The sequence below is a fragment of the Populus euphratica genome, unplaced genomic scaffold (assembly GCF_000495115.2).
Source record: "Populus euphratica unplaced genomic scaffold, PopEup_1.0 scaffold83.1, whole genome shotgun sequence".
In the NCBI taxonomy this organism is placed as follows: Eukaryota; Viridiplantae; Streptophyta; class Magnoliopsida; order Malpighiales; family Salicaceae; genus Populus; species Populus euphratica.
The window spans coordinates 597,123-612,848 of NW_011499963.1; positions in this window are offsets into that span (position 1 = coordinate 597,123).

Consider the following 15,726-nt stretch of genomic DNA (forward strand, 5'->3'; position numbering starts at 1 on the left):
AAGAAAGTCAAGTTAGGAAAGAATGCAGCTCAGTCAAGAGATTCGGGTTAGGCGGAAATGGCATATCCAGGGCACGGCGCAGAGGATGTTCCGGTATTCTCAAAAGAAGATAGGAACGAGGTGGCATTGGAGTGAAAGAAAGCATTGGAGTAAGTTACAATTGACATTGAAGAAGAACTTGAAGACTAGGCGCCAAAGACAACTTTCTGAAGCCTTTCTAAATTGAATGTTTCACGAGGATTGATGATGGAATGCTTCTATATCGTGCAATCTAACCTCCCCCCCTATAGGTAGGAATTCCCGGCAAAAGGCGACCCAGCTTCTCCTGAGAAGGAAACTTGGCGGAAACCGGACTGAATGAAAAGGCTAGCGATGTCACCTATAATCTAAGCTGTCCCGCATCTTCTTCACCTGCTTAGTAAAATCCGCCTGAGGAAGCATCTGATTACGCCTTTCTTGCTTCTAGGCTTGCTTTATTTGGCCAGGCAGCTTCCTACTTTGCACCTACACGTCCGCCGTCTTGTAACTTCACTTCCTCTTTCGGAGGAGATCTTTCTTCGAGCCGCTAACCATCTCTGACTTTCCTTCCCCATCTGAGGGCGTAGGAGTTCCGGCAAAGAAAGGAGGAAAACAGACCCAGAAAAAAGGCGCCCAGCCGGTAAAAGCCTACTCTGATTGCCTTATCCCTTGTCTCGCCCTACTAAGAAAAGTCAAAGTCTATGCGGCTAGGAACTGCTCTTATGAATACCCGGCTTACACGAATAGCTCCAGAGAGCTCAGACTGAGACTGACGGTTAGGTGCTCCGCTTCCTTCATTGGTAAATGCCCTAGCCTTTATTATTTATAATTAAGGTATGCTCTTTCCATTTTTTCTTTCCACGAGTTAGAAGTTCACTCCGCTGTTCTCAAGGCATTTCAGAGTAAGCCTACCTTCTTATACACGCGTTATACACGCGAGGCTAGAAGGGCATAATCAAGGGTGTGCGAGTGACAGGCTAACTGGGTTCTCTCCAACTACCTATCCAGCAGGGCAGAAGGGAGTGTGGGATTGGGTTGACCTTACCTTATAGGCATCGATGGCATGGAAATACCCTCCCCGTTTCCATAGACTCGTCGGCGAGGGGGAAGAAGCTAGAGGGAGTTGTTTTGCGCATTAATTAAGCACCTTGGCATGTATTCTCCTGTGCTGCCGATCGTGGGAAAGCTCCGCTGGCACAAGCACACGGAAGAGCTGGCATGGGCAATCCGGTGGACCAATCCTATTATGGTAGAACTAGCTAAAGAAGCCCGAAGAAAGAGCCTTTTGGATGGGGCTAGGGCATTTGCTTCAGAAGGCAAGCATCAACTCCATGGCTCACTGATCGAGAGTTTGCTTTTGGTGAAGTCTTTGAATGAGCTCATCAAAGATCGGGAGAATCCAACAGTGTGATGGGCCATGCCCTACCACCTTCACTACGTTACTTTGCTCCTTCTCCATTAGTGGAAAGACAACCCATTTGAAGGTCACGATCGTTATAAGCTTATCTCTTCGCATCGGGCCTGAGACTAGGGCTGTAAGAAGGGCCCCTCCTCCTGGCTTCGCCCCATACTGATGAAAGGGCTATGCATCGAAATGAGGTATCACATTCTACACACCCATCTATCTCTTCTGAACCTAGCTTAAGCTCGTCTATCAAAAGGGGTTCACTCGGCCCGACGCCCAATGTGACATTCGCAATGCTGGAGGGAGTGAGATGCCCACGCTAACCAACGATCCAATGCGCTTGAGTGGATAGGATCCCTTGTTGGAAGAGGCATCCCCCCAGAGTGCGCTGTCGATCAAGGCAGGAAGCCAACTAAACTAGCATTATTGAGTGCGACCAGTCAGCTAAGTCCTTTGTTCGAGCAAAGAATGAGAGCAAGTCGCTGAAGTCACCGCTTTTTTTCTCTCTCTTTAAGATCAAGGTCTAAGAAATGTTGATGATCCTGAATTGACTTGATGCATTCCCGTGCGGTCTTAGACCCTTTGTATCGAGGTATCGAGTGAACCCATTAAATTAAAGGAGAGATGAATCAAGGCTTGGCCCAGCCCTTTTCTCTCAATCCAATCTCGGATTTACACAGAAGAGAGACAGCGCTCCCTTTAGCAAGTCTTCTTAAAGCAGGTATCCGATGTTAGTTCAAATAGGAGCTCTTCTTACCTCAAAAGGGCTCAGTGACCCAGTTCTTTCTTTGAGCCGAGCCAAAGCCAAGTAGTTCGGCTAAGCTTCATGGCATTTATAAGGCTCTGTAGCCGGAGTAGAAAGTCAGGAAAAGGAGAAGAGAGAAGGAGCTGAGAACTAAACTTTTTCAACTAATCCCAATGGAAGCCCTTTGTCAAGAGTGGGAAAGGCCTTCACGGAATGAGAAGGATCAGAGAAGGGCATCTTAAATGAAATCGATCCCATACCCGCCGATTGAGGAGTTTTCCCAGCTCAAGGCACCAAGATGACTGAAGAAGATAGAGAGAAGTCGAGTAAAAAGTCCGAGTAAACCAAGAAAAAAGTCAGTAGGAATCGGACCTGAGACAGGGAAGTCCCTAGGAGAAGGTCGTTCAGTCACTTTCCGGGCTCTCCTGACTCTTGGAAAGGTAGCTTTTCGGTAATTAAGACAAGAGCCGATTCAAAGGCTACCGTCACTATAATTAGGAAGATTCGAAAGGGGAAGAAAGATAGCCCGTCGCTTCTTCGGTGGGATTGGGTCTATCCGCTAAAGTCAGAGCTCTTCATCTTGGGCGCAATAAATCACCAAAGAAGGTGGGCAAGTTCACCAGAAAGGTCAGACGTACCATGGCGCACTCGGGCATCTTGGTGCCAAGCAGCAGCAACTGCCCCCATTCATGAAAACAGAAATGATGATGAGCTAGTCGAGCTAGGGGCTGTGAACAAGAAGCAGCTCCCGGAAGAAAGGTGGGGCTCTTTCTTTGTCCTGATTCCCACTTTACGTAGTCTTTAGACTCACTTCGGTTCACCTGGTCTACTGATCTACTCCGAGCGGTACCATCGATCTAGCAGACCAAAGGACGGATAGACACTTTCTAACCCGGTCCACCCATCGTCGGCTTCTTCGTCTGATCTTATGGGAAGTCTAAAGGCGGAGAGTCTAAAGTGACGGTCTTCAGTGAGCGTGGTGAGATCAAGCAGTTGGGAACGGATATCGAGGGCTTGGAAAACCGCGAGGCGAGTCTCGATGTCTGGTTAAAAATCGGGATTCCGGAGAAGGAAGCCCTGCACGAGAAAGATCCCAACCCAAAAGGTTATGCTGGGCTAAATGCTAATGCTGGTTTAGAAACCTGATCATTTACGCCTATAGTATAGTATAGCCAACAAGAAAGAACGTTACCTAGACATGGGCATAATCATGTCATGAGTTCATGAGCCAATTCAAAAGCCCTCAGTAACTGTTGTGGTACTGATACGCTCAGACCGGGCTCAACAGCATAGGATCTCCATTGACCGACTCGTCACCCTTTCCGATAGATCCTGCCCCATGGGATTGGCATGACTTTAGGATCCTTGGGTTTGGTAGACCTTCATACAGGTCTCGGCGAATAAGAGTTTCCATTGTTCCGCGATAGCCTGACGAGTCTTGGCGGCTAATGACGAGTCACGTAATAGTGAATGAATTCTCTCAATGGCTTGTGACATGGTCGAGCTCTATGATCACGAACCTTTTCCTCCTCGTGAGCGGCTCTTCCCGAGCAGCTTTTCGCTTATCGACAGGCGCTTTGGAGCCTTATGCGTTATGGGATCTAGCGGAAAAAGAAAGAAAAGATATATAGTAAGAGAAGAGGCCCTTAGTTGGCGTAAGGCTTCTACCAATAGCCCCATATTTGTTGTGATAGCCCTACTTCTTGAGCTTCGGCTTGTCTTGTAGAGCCTCGCGAAATAAAATAAAGAAGAATAGTCAGACTAGGTTGGTCGACAACTTCTTCGATGAGACAGATCCTATGACGTGACGGTCTCGCCCTATCCAATTTAGCTAGTTGCTGAAAATCTGTCGAGAAGCATTTCCGTCACCCTTGGTCTTGGGGACTCAATTGCTCCCGCTTCTTCTGGAAGAAAACAGGGGCTCCCCAATCTTTTCCCCAGCAAGAGAAAAACTGCCTTGGAGGCTGGACTCTAAATAGGTCGTGATGACTTCCTGAAATTCTTTCCTGAGCGAATCCCCTTCCTTAACTAATAGATGCTAGTTGGGGGCCATCTGCTAAACCTAGCCCCAGTCTAAATAGAAGGGGGTTTGGCTCCAGGCTCCAACTCGATCTTGTGGTAGACTGCCCTCCTAGGGGGCACTTGGCAACTCACTCGTGGGGCATTCCAAAAATTCGTGAGTACTTGCTGCACTTCCTGAGAAAGAAGTCGTCTTGGTATTGGATCCGCTCTTCTGTTAGCATGAAGATGAATTATCTTCTATTCATCCTCTTTATTCTTAAGAGAACCCCCCACCCGAACCTTTCTTAAGACCACCAAGCCCTCTCGAATGAGTTCTACTTTTTTAGCTTTCAACAAGCAGGAGGGGGAAAATGCTGCACTCACTAAGACGTGAAACTTTGTGACTAGATCGTCCTGAAGACGGATGCGACGGGAAGAAGTGGCATTTAGAAGTGTTGCTAACTTAAGATTTAGGTTTCGGCATAACAAAGCTTGCACTGTCTTTTCGCACTTAGGCGTACAGCGTGCCATTGATAATGATTCTACTACGGTGCCACAAATTCTTAAGCTGATCCTAAGTAATCGTTGTTGTTCATTGGATTCCAGAAGAACTACTTCGTTAGGATTGAGGAATTGCAGCAATTCTTCCTGAATAGCCTGAATTCTCCCGTCGAGAGTCACTTTGAAAGTCTTACCTAAACTCTTCCGACTGAATATGATAAAGCCTATAAAACAACAAGCTACTATCATTTCTTCATTATAGATTAAGATCTTCTTTGAACTTAATGCACAAATAAATAGAATAGCAGCAAATAACATCTTTCTAGCCTGCATACTCGTGGAAATCAATCTCATTTAGAAAGCTTATCTCTATCTTTCAGCAACTGAACGGGAAGGAAAGAAAAAAAGAAAATAAGACGCATGCGGAAATTCATACATATGCAGAGAAAGGCTTCCTTTGCGCTAGAATCAGATGCGCTCGCCCAGCGAGAAAGGCCCTTTCCTGCCAACCAAGTATGAATCAAAAAGAAAGAAGAGAACGAAAGGAGAAGATAACTTCGTATTTTGGTAATTCTCTAGGAGTCATGTTTAACCTTGAATGCTATTAATAAATTCTACAGCAATAGTCCCTCGGACTCGGAAAGTAATAACGAAAATGGCTAACCCAATAGCGGATTCCGCAGCTGCCACCGTTGGAACCAATAAAGCAAATAATTGACCCATCATATCATCCAAAGAAACAGAAAAGACCAAAAAGTTCAAATTCACAGCTAATAACATTAATTCAATTGGCATTAACATAATAGGAATATTTCGTCTATTAAGGAGGATTCCCCAAATACCTAAAATAAAGATGATCATAGAAAATGTGAAATATTTAAGAGGATCCATTTCGGGAATGTGGAATGTAAGAGAAATTCAAATGTTATAACTCCAGTACGAACGTCATTCGACATCCGAAAAACTCCATGGACGCTCAGGGTCGGGTCGATGAGGAAATCTCCATTTCAAAAGAATGAGAAGAGCATGCTGGGTTACCTCATTATGTCTGTTAACTTTTGTTTTTAAAAAAATGAGGAGTTCCCTGCTCTCTGACCCATTGTGGATTTCGTGGGCAAGCTCTTCCCAAGTGTGCCACTTTGGCTTGGCGGTCTTTCACCAAGGGCAATCAAATAAAGCTTTAGAACTGCCACAAACGTAATACGGAGTTGGTCGATACTTTGGGATGGGACTCCAGTGGGGGGACTCCGCCAAGGTATTTATTGTATTGCTGAATAAGAAAGTAAAAACAAAATCCGTAAACGATAAATGAAAGATAATAAAGAGACTTTTGAGTATAGATCGAAGACAAAAGCCAAGTCCATTCCATGAGAAAATGGTAAGTGTAGTTTATGCTGCTTCGCTCTCAAGAGCGGTATACCAGAATAAAGATTCTATTAAGTCATAGCTTATAAACTATGACCAGAAGGCCAGATGTTACCATTAATTATCTCCACCAGAGTCGATGGAGAGAGGTTTATTGTAGATTCGAACCCGAGATCAAGTTTGACGGAGCGGGGCAGTAGCTGCGAACCAATACTCTCGCCAGGAGCACCAGCCTGTGCCTCCCATCGGTTTCGATTCCGATTTGACAGCTGAGCCTATCTCACCATACGCTAATGAAGCGACCGCCAAGAAAGCTTCTCTGTGAGAAGAGTTCCCGGGTTGACATGCCCAGCTATCTATCAACATAGAAAGATAAAGCTATCTCGACTCTCTCTAAGTTACCTGTACCAATCTGGAAGTTTACAAGTCTATTGGGAAGTGAAGTCTGTCTCTGCCCCTTTAGGCAATTATCTTCTATTAAGATGAAGATCTGGTACCAAAAGGAAAGCATTGATTGGACTAGCTCGCAAAGGAGCCTAGTTTCTTCATGCCTGGAATGAGAGGAATTGACTCGAGTGTTAATGAGAAGGAGAGGGCTAAGCGCCTTAATTAAGGCGGTCTCAGGCTATTTACATTCGGTCCCAGTGCTCTGGGCCATAGTTGGAGGACCCCATTCCTTCTACAATTGGCATTGATCCAGTTTCCGTTGTCTTTATAGTCCTATTTGCGGACAGTTCAACTTCCTTTTCTTCCTATATGTGTCATGGTCATTACTATAGCCTCTTATTAGTGAGTTATGCTGATATGAAGGTTGCTTCTGCCTTTGATTCTGCCTTTATTGGATAGCCAGTTGTTGGAGTCCTGAGGCAAGCGTATAAAAATACGTCTTCCCTGTGGGTTTGACCAGTCTTCGTTCCAGTTGCAGAAAAAAGCTAAGCTCTGTAAGCCATCGAGTTGGAGTAGCTTTCCGGAGTGCTTCTTGTAAGGAAGTCCATTGGTGTAAGGGTTACAACAGGTAGGAAGCTAGTGTCAGTCTATAGCCCTTCTATGTCGTCGATCCAACCGAGGGCCTCTATACGAGCATGCGAGCTCTGGTTCAGCCATTTCCGGTGACATTTCCAGGACTCCTACTAGCCAGCCAGTGCTATTCCTTCTCCTTGTGAGCCAAGAGGGCTAGTGAGGGCTTTAGATATTTCCACGGTAGGTCTAAGGGCTAAGGTGTAAGCAAGTGAGGAAAGCGCAATTCCGTATTTGAAAATATAAGTACCTCTTTTTTAGGAAAGCTAGCCTAGGTTCGTTCCTTACTTTAGCACTCCAATTTGATGGGTTAGCTTTCCCACGTACTTGACTTTGCTTCTAACTCTCTTAAGTGTGAAAACTTTCAATACATCTATTCCTAGCTCTTACCCTAGCTACCAAGACTGCCTTAATGGATTAGTAATAAAGTATCAAAGGCTTTACTTACATGGTACCTCTTATTAGCCCAGGCTAACTATTCGAGTTTCTAGTTAGTAGCGATTCATTATAGAATCCAAAAGCAAAAACCACTGAGGGAGGAGTCTTACTCTTTTTAACCAGTTTTCCCAAACCAAGATATCCTGCCTATCCCCGAAAAAAGGGACTCTCTCATTCTCTTCGTAGCAAGAGTGGTTTTGACTAAGCATATGACGAAGGATCGGCCGAAGCTAGAGCTAAGCAGCTGTGTCAGGGAAAGTAGGGAACGCATAGGTGGACTTATGAACATTGATTGGATTGGTTCATTTCGTGGCTAATCCGAAAAGGTCAGCCTATAGACAGACCTAATTTGGATGGAAATTCCCACGGAGATGATTAATAAGATATCCCCGGGCTGGCTATGTCATCTGTCTACGTTTAGAGTGCTTCCCCGCAAAAAAAGATGGAAGCCTATTTGCTAATACCAAGCAATTATCATGATGAACTTTTCGACAAAAACAGAGAAAAACAAACAAGATAGCAGGTTATTATCTTAACCAAGACAACAAGAGCGACAAAACACTATAGCGAGGATACAATAGATAGACTTACCCGAAGAACCAAAAGAGATATTTCTTTTTAGCCTTCGTCCCTCGGCGGCCTCCTCTTTAACTAGGGGGTTACGCCCATCCCATTAAAAATCATTTGAGCTTCCCCTTTCCTAAGATCCTGGACGTGGTACTGACGCATGAACTTGGTTACTGGTTTTACCGGTTGGCAAGTCAAGTAAGGAAAGGTCTGTTCATTTGTCCAGAAATCCGTTTTCGGCCTATATATCGATTGAACCAGGGGCTGGGCTCATGTTGTGTTGACAGACATAAGAAGTAGGATTAAGAATAGGGGAAGAGCAGCTCTACTTCTACTTCTGCTTATGGAAAGACATAAGAAGCACCCTCTAAAACATGCAAGATCTCTTATTAAGCCCTTGTTGGCATATCAGGTGCCATTGAACACAGTCCAGGGAAAGCATCTATCTATAGTGATAGTGATCCATCGCCTTGACTTGAGTACCACATCTCTTTCCTGCCCGCTTGTAGCGGTTGGTTAGACCGGTTAGAAGCAGAATCGAGAAAAGCAGAACAAGGGCGTTCAGGCTTTCTTTCTGAAGAGATGGGCGCGATCGTCTTTGTTTGAGGAAGAAGCATAAGCGCCCTTATATTTATATATAGTAAGCAAAGGGCAAGGCCTACCCTTAGTTTAACCATCTCTCTTGTATCTCTCGGAAAGCCTTTTGGTTGTGGGGCTATTGTTTCCTTGAGACAGGGTTTGAGCCCTGGTGCGGAGCTCGTTAGTAGTCTGACTTCGGGAAGATCGGAAAGCACTCAGCTAAAAGCATAACAACAATCCCAGCCCGCAACAGCACTAGTATATGGTGTCGAAAGCCCGAACACAAACAAGCTCACCTTATTCTTAGAGAAGGGGGCTAAAACGAGAATAGGAAAGACTTGGTATAGAATCCGTGCCTTCGTTCCGGCTATAATTAGCAAGCGAGTAAGGGAACCGCTCCTTCCGTTCAGGAAGAGCATACAAGCATTACGGGACTTTTTCATAGGAAAATGAATAGGACTCTTCCCAACTCAAGTCGAGCGAAGCAAGTTCTTATCTCTTATAAAACACTTCTGTTATAATCATAATCAAACATAAAAGAAATGATTTCATGTTGTGTTTAAAGAAGAATTGAAGTCTGAACTGGAAGTTGGCGCCTGCTTGCTTACCAAGCCACCCACTTGTTCGACAAAGACGGAGACTACGTATGGTATCCTGCTCTTATAGTAAAAAAAGGCGATCCTCCGCTCAATAGAGCCTAGCCCGCTTAGCTACATGGCCCCTGTCTCGCTCGTCCAAGATTAGGGTGCCTCTTTCTTTCAGAATCAGAATAGCGGCCCTGGTTTAGCTCCCGTTTTGCTTTAGAAACGAACAAGATATCAGGGCTCAAACCGCCAACTCCAGCTTGGCTTTCTTCTGTTCTAACTCTCTTCATCTCCTTCCTATTCAAAGCCAGGTTGTCAGCCGGGCAACAGTCTGGCCTTCTTTTTTGCTCTTCACTCGTCAAGCTTTTCCTTGTCCATAGAATAGCTTAATTTTTTCCTAAGTTCGTAGCCTTAGCAGCAGCAAACCTTACTTAGCTAGCGCTACCTTTAGAAACAAGGCCCTAGCTTATCCTACTCCTTCTAGTCCTTTTCTTTTATGGATTCCTATTCTTGATCTTTATATTGATATTCTACAGTAATAGGAGGTAGTAGATCACGAATAGGGCTGTAGCTGCAAGGAAGAATGCTTTGGACAAGGAAAGGGTAAAGAATTTTATGCTCTTAGTAGCTTCTAGGTATCCTATTTTACTGCTGCCAAGCCGCTTACAATAAGAAAAAGGGCTGACATCGCTCCTCACACATCAACGACCGGATAAACTGAAATTGCACAACCAACAAAAAGCTAATTTCTTGCTTCGGGAGAGGAGTTATAACTTAGACTCAAAAAAGAAGTCGAAGTCAATGGCCCTTGCGATAAGGGATTACAACAAAAAGAATCCTTAGCCCCTCGATCTGAGTCCCTTTACCCGAAAGCTTAGAAAGCTGGAAGGCTAGGAAAAAAGTCAAGACAAGAAGATATAGGATGACGATCGTTCGGGAACCATAACTAATGGGGCACCTCACTCGGAAAAGAATAAATGAAAATCAGGACGAGAAATCTTACAACAAATTAAATTACATTAGGCATTGCCCTTTACACACACGATTTGGAATCCTTACACCAATAACAACACAATATAGATATGGGATGGGACTGCCGACTTGAAAGAATCGAATCACCAGTTCCGCGCTTGTACCCTGACGGAGATTCTCAATAAAAGAAGGAGGATGGGGATCCAATAGAGTCTTTAGCCTGAGTCTTAGAGTAGGCAAGAAAGTCTACTCAATCAATGAGAACCACAGCGAAATGCTTCTGGCATGCCAAAGCAAGGTAAGCGATCGATTCTATCGATTCTCTTTCCCAAAGTCAAATGCTACTGTACTGAGCCAAAGCTTCATGCCCTTCTTGAATCTGAACTCAATGATTGAAAGTCCAAGCGTGCTCTCATTGGCAAGAAAAGAGGCGTCTATTTCTTTTCTCGGAGCTCTTCCCTTTGCTATAATAGGGATTGAGGTAGAAGCTTTTATAAAAAGTCTGTCTATTTGCCTTTTGGCACTTTCAGAATAGAATATGCTGTTAGATTTAGCCTGCTATCTTACTAGAAGAAAGATTCCAAGTTTCAAAGGTGTCTAGCCTTCTTTTGTAGCAAGAAGGTGTAAATTAAGTAAATCAGAAGCATGGACTGTGATTGAATGTTCTCTTACAAGACTAAGGTCTTTCTTTTGAAGACTAAGGTAATAGTGCTGGTCTACCCCGATTTACCCATTGATAGGGACCGAAAGCCTTGGTTTCTCCACCCCTATTTGATTTGTGGAGCTCTATTGAGAAAGACCTTGGAGGCCACGTGCCAATCATGGAACCATCGATTGCCAAGTCGCGTCCTTTCATTCGCAGAAATCCATGATCCCTCACGATGTTGATTGATGAGGTTGATGGAGCTTACTCGCCCTCGGTCAGTAGAACCCTAGTGAGGGAAGAGCACCCGCTTACTATATTAGTAGGGCACACTACTCTAGGAACAATAGCCAGCCGACTAGTCTCTTATACAATCATTTGTGGACTTAGATATGCCCCTGCTCTTTCTAGTGCTATTGCCCCCGGGGATAGAGAGATTCTGGGACATAGACAAAGAAACCCTATTTAGTTTAGGGAAACTAATTCCTTCTTCTTGTCCTTCGATTGTGCCCATCTATTAGGATAGGAATCGGAGTTAGCGGGCTAACTATGTCGGGTTTACCGGGCTAAGGTAACTATGAAAGGTAGGACCTCATCTCATTCCGGAAATGAAAAGATTCACTATTTCCCTGTGCTTTGACGGAGAAGTGCGGTAACCCCGCCAATCAAATAAAGTTTCCAAGCCTTCAAGCCAACCCCGTCCGATAAGGTAAGGTGTCCTGCCCCGTTAAGCCCGCCTTTGATTTTTTAGACCCAACAACCGACTTTTAGCTTAGCTCCACGAGAACCAAGCCACTGAGAGATCTCTACATATAGTAGGAAAGCCAGCACGCTCGGGGACAGATTCCCAGGGGATTTTGTTGGAAAGCACGGCCACCATTGGTCAGTACTAGACACTCGTAGCCTACCTCTTATAAATAGATCTGGGGTTGTAGAAACAACCCCCTTATCTCCACTTTCAGGACAGGAAAGGGCGATCCATTTCCAGCCTAAAAACACTCGACTTTGAGCCTAGCTCAGGAGAAAGGCGCCAGAGGAGCAGCTCGACATAGAGTTAATTTACTTATTCAATTCAGGGCGCGGGAAGTCTCTCCTTCTTGCCTTGGGGTCGAGGTCAAGACCAGAAACTCGTAGACTACCCTTTTAGGAATAGATCTTATCTTAGAACCTGGGGTTCTTTGTTAGCACCTTCTCGCACCTCTAAAAGGCGGATCCATTTATATACGAAAAACCACGACTTTCTTTTATTACGGTCGGAGATAGCTGCTACTTACCTACGACTACTCGGCGGTCTCAGAGACCGAACTAATCTATTAACACTTAGCCTTATCTATTAAATGAAACCTAGCTCACGAGAACAGAGCAGAGGTCGAGTCTCTAGAATCCGGAGATAGCCTTTTGGCTTTGGGCACCTTTTCCCAACTTACAACAGTACAAGAAAGGCTGATCCTAGGTATAGCCTAACAAACCCGACACCGACTTTATATTACCATAAAATAAAGAGTGCTTGGTCCCAGCTGAGCTCCCCCTCTTAAAGTTAGGACTTTTCCTTCTTGCTTTTCCCTTGCTTTCTCCCTCATGTAGTAAGGAATTGAGAGGCAGGAAGCCAACCCCCAAGCAAGTGGATAGATATAATCTTAGGGTAAGTACTGCTATGAACTTCCTTTGTGTATTGGGAGTGTAATAAGGCTTCTAAGCTTCTAGTTTTCCCTTGCTAGTCTTAGATTGAACCATTCTCATTGCCTCTGTCCTTCTATCTAGAGAGATAGATGGGTCAAGTCCTTACTTTCTTCCTTCCTAAGGTCAGGTTTTTCTTACTTGTTTTCGTTAGCTCATCTTTGAATCAAGAAGCGCATCTTCAAGTGCCTCTTAAATGATTCTCCTAGTGATGTTAATATCATTCGATCGTCTTGTGTTACTATATCCTCATCCTCTATCGGACTCTTATGTCTTAGCTTCTTCTCTTAGTCCTATCGTCCTGTTGTTAACTGTAATTTAGAGGAGCCGGCTAATAACCAATTAGCTCGTCTGGCTGGTAAAGAGGGAATAGCTAGGAGGCTTTCCTCTTCCTAAATAGGGATATGGCACTTCGTGTTGTCAGTTAGCTACTGCTGCTGGATTACTCAAGGTTGAGTCATCAATCACTTTACGAGGTTATCCTTTATATAGGTACGAGCGTAAGGGTCTTGCCTGTAGGTTTAGAGCAATAAAGAATGAATGCATTAGAACGAATTCGATCTAGCCAGCTCTTGATAGTAGCTCCCCTTTCTAGGGTTAGCGCACGATAGGAATGAATTAAACAAACAAATAAGATCTATTGAGTGAGAGCTATAGAAGAGAAGGCCAGGCCAGAAGAGAATGTCTTAGCTGGGAGCGGTGATTGTTCTTGTAGTCGGATAGGGCGCAAGGGCACTTTCGGGATGTTTAACCCTGTTGCGTAGGCGGAATAGAGTAGCTTGTTGAATTCCCAAAAACGGCAAGACTCTCAATCTTTGAGACCGTGGGCCTCAACGTTCACTTCAATCGCAAGTCTTGACTTGAAGACCCTTGAGCTACAGCACTAAGCCAAGGAAGGGCAAAACATCGGGTCATCCTTTTTCGTCGAATGTCCCGGGCCCGATTTAGAGAAAGAACTTTTCCTTTGCTGCAGGGCCGGGCATTCAAGCGCAGAGATGGAGATGGCTCTGCTGCGATAGAGGATGAAGGAGAATCCGTAGGCAACTGGTCGTTCCTAGAAGATGATAAAGATGCAGGCTGCTCTTTATAAGAGCGAGGTGCAAGTGCTGGCTGCTCTTTAGAGGGCTGCGACCCCCTTGGGACTCTGACTCCCCCTGATGCACGGGAGGCGCGGGAAAAACCACTGATCCAGAAGATGCTGATCCAATAGGCGCCTACTAAAAAAAGGGGGAGTAGAAGAACTCGTGCTCATGGAAGGTAACATGCCGGCTCGTTGAATGGCTTAACCGGGACTTAGACTACATTTAGGAGAATAGACTCACCGGGAACACATTCACTACTGGGCATTGACATCTTAATGCGTTGCAATCTGGACATTGATCGATCTTTATGCTTCCCAACAGCTATACAATCCAAATAAATCGGCTACCAGTACCTATACGCTCGAGGTCTTGAGACCGGGGAGCCCCAGTGCAGGGCCAATTTCAGTGCCGGTTGGAGACCTGGTTCGAGATGCATATCTTGAAAGAGAGCCATCACCTCGCCCAACATCCCTTCCTTTTCAATAGTCAATTCGAGAGCCAAATCAAAAAGCTTAAGAAGCAGTTGATCTTGATCCAATTCCCGATGCATGGGGCGAAATGCTGGTTGAAGCCCCCGAATGGGAACCTATCGAACGGGAATGAGTAGTAGTGCTGCTTGCTATAAATATCTTTTTGAGGACGTCAGAAATTCTTGTGAATTATGAATCTTCTTCGATTGATGGATAACAACAATAAAGTGGGAAAACGATTTCAAAAGATGCTTTCGAAGTGAAAGTGAATTATATCAGATTATCCACCCTGAAAGCGAGAGCTCGAGGCGGTGGGAAAGGAGAATCAACAAGATAGGATGCTCTGTCCCAAAGAGTAGGAAGATTCCAGCTTTGAATCTTGTGCTTGACGGTGATCATTTCTGCCACGTCATAGAAGTCCTTTAGTGCTTTCTCTTTCAATGGGGCCTTGCCCCTTCTTACTTTCTTTATGATATCGGGGAATTTGTTCTCTTGGTCCGGTAACTCCATAAAGGGCTGGTGGGTGGGGGTAGAGCCTCTAGCGCCAATGTCGATGAATCAAAGGTGTCTGCTTATGGTATGGAATAGGAACAGCAAGAATGGAACCGCTATCGCTTGTGTCCTATCATCCGCGCCTCACTTCTTTCATTCGTCAGTATGGGTAGGTAGAGTCCTTTGCTCGTATGCTTATACTATAGTAGCACCAGTCTTCCTTCCTTTTTAGTGCACATGAAACGGAAACCCTAACAGGGACTACCCACACGGTGATCAAAACTCTTCCTTCTCTGCTTCACTGTCAATTGATTGGCGCATGAATGAAGCTGTAACAGAGCATGTACGCGACGATCAAACACGGCCAGCTGCCTGTGATAGGAAAAAGAAAACTTGATCAGATAGTTCGTGTGGTAAACCACCTCGCCTTTGATCTTTCCCTTGCCCTCTTAATATCTTGTTAATAGCTACATTCCCTGCTTTGCTTCTCCAACAATCTGATTTTCCTCTGTCTGCTGCATGAACATCGACAGTGAAATCACTTAATGTAAGGTAGCGGATGAGGCGAAAGAGCAGCATTGCATCTATCCTCAAATCAAAGAAAGGACAGGTAAAAAAAAAAGTTTAGTAAGAAATTGGATAGATTCGTGAGTAGTGTAATCATAGAAGATAAGGTGACAGGATTGGTAATCTACTCTTCATGGGTACCGGAGATCGTCTCCTCGGCTGTTAGGTTCAGTGTTCATCGTCACTTGAGTCAAACTCCTTCTTTGGTTCTTTTTTTTCCTGTAGTTGCTGATGTATTTACTATATGTAGTTTAGCCACTTCTTCCCCATACTACGAGCCCGACATCCTTCAACACAATTCTATCGCTTAGCTTACAAACCATCGCCATCGTCTCGTATTGTACAAAACGTGGGTGGCAGCTAAAAACAAAATATCACATGAAACGCATTCACTCATAGGACAATCCTTCCATACAGTAGTTGACTAATCTTTTCTTTGGCGGCAGACACCTCCTGAGCATCTCCCTTTACTCTAGATTGCACGTCCTTCCACTAAGAATAACTCGTAGAGGGGTTACTGTATCAGCGGAAACATTCTATCTTGATAGAGATAAGCTTCAGTCCTAATGAACTCACCTCTTTCTGTTGCTGTCCCAATCCTTG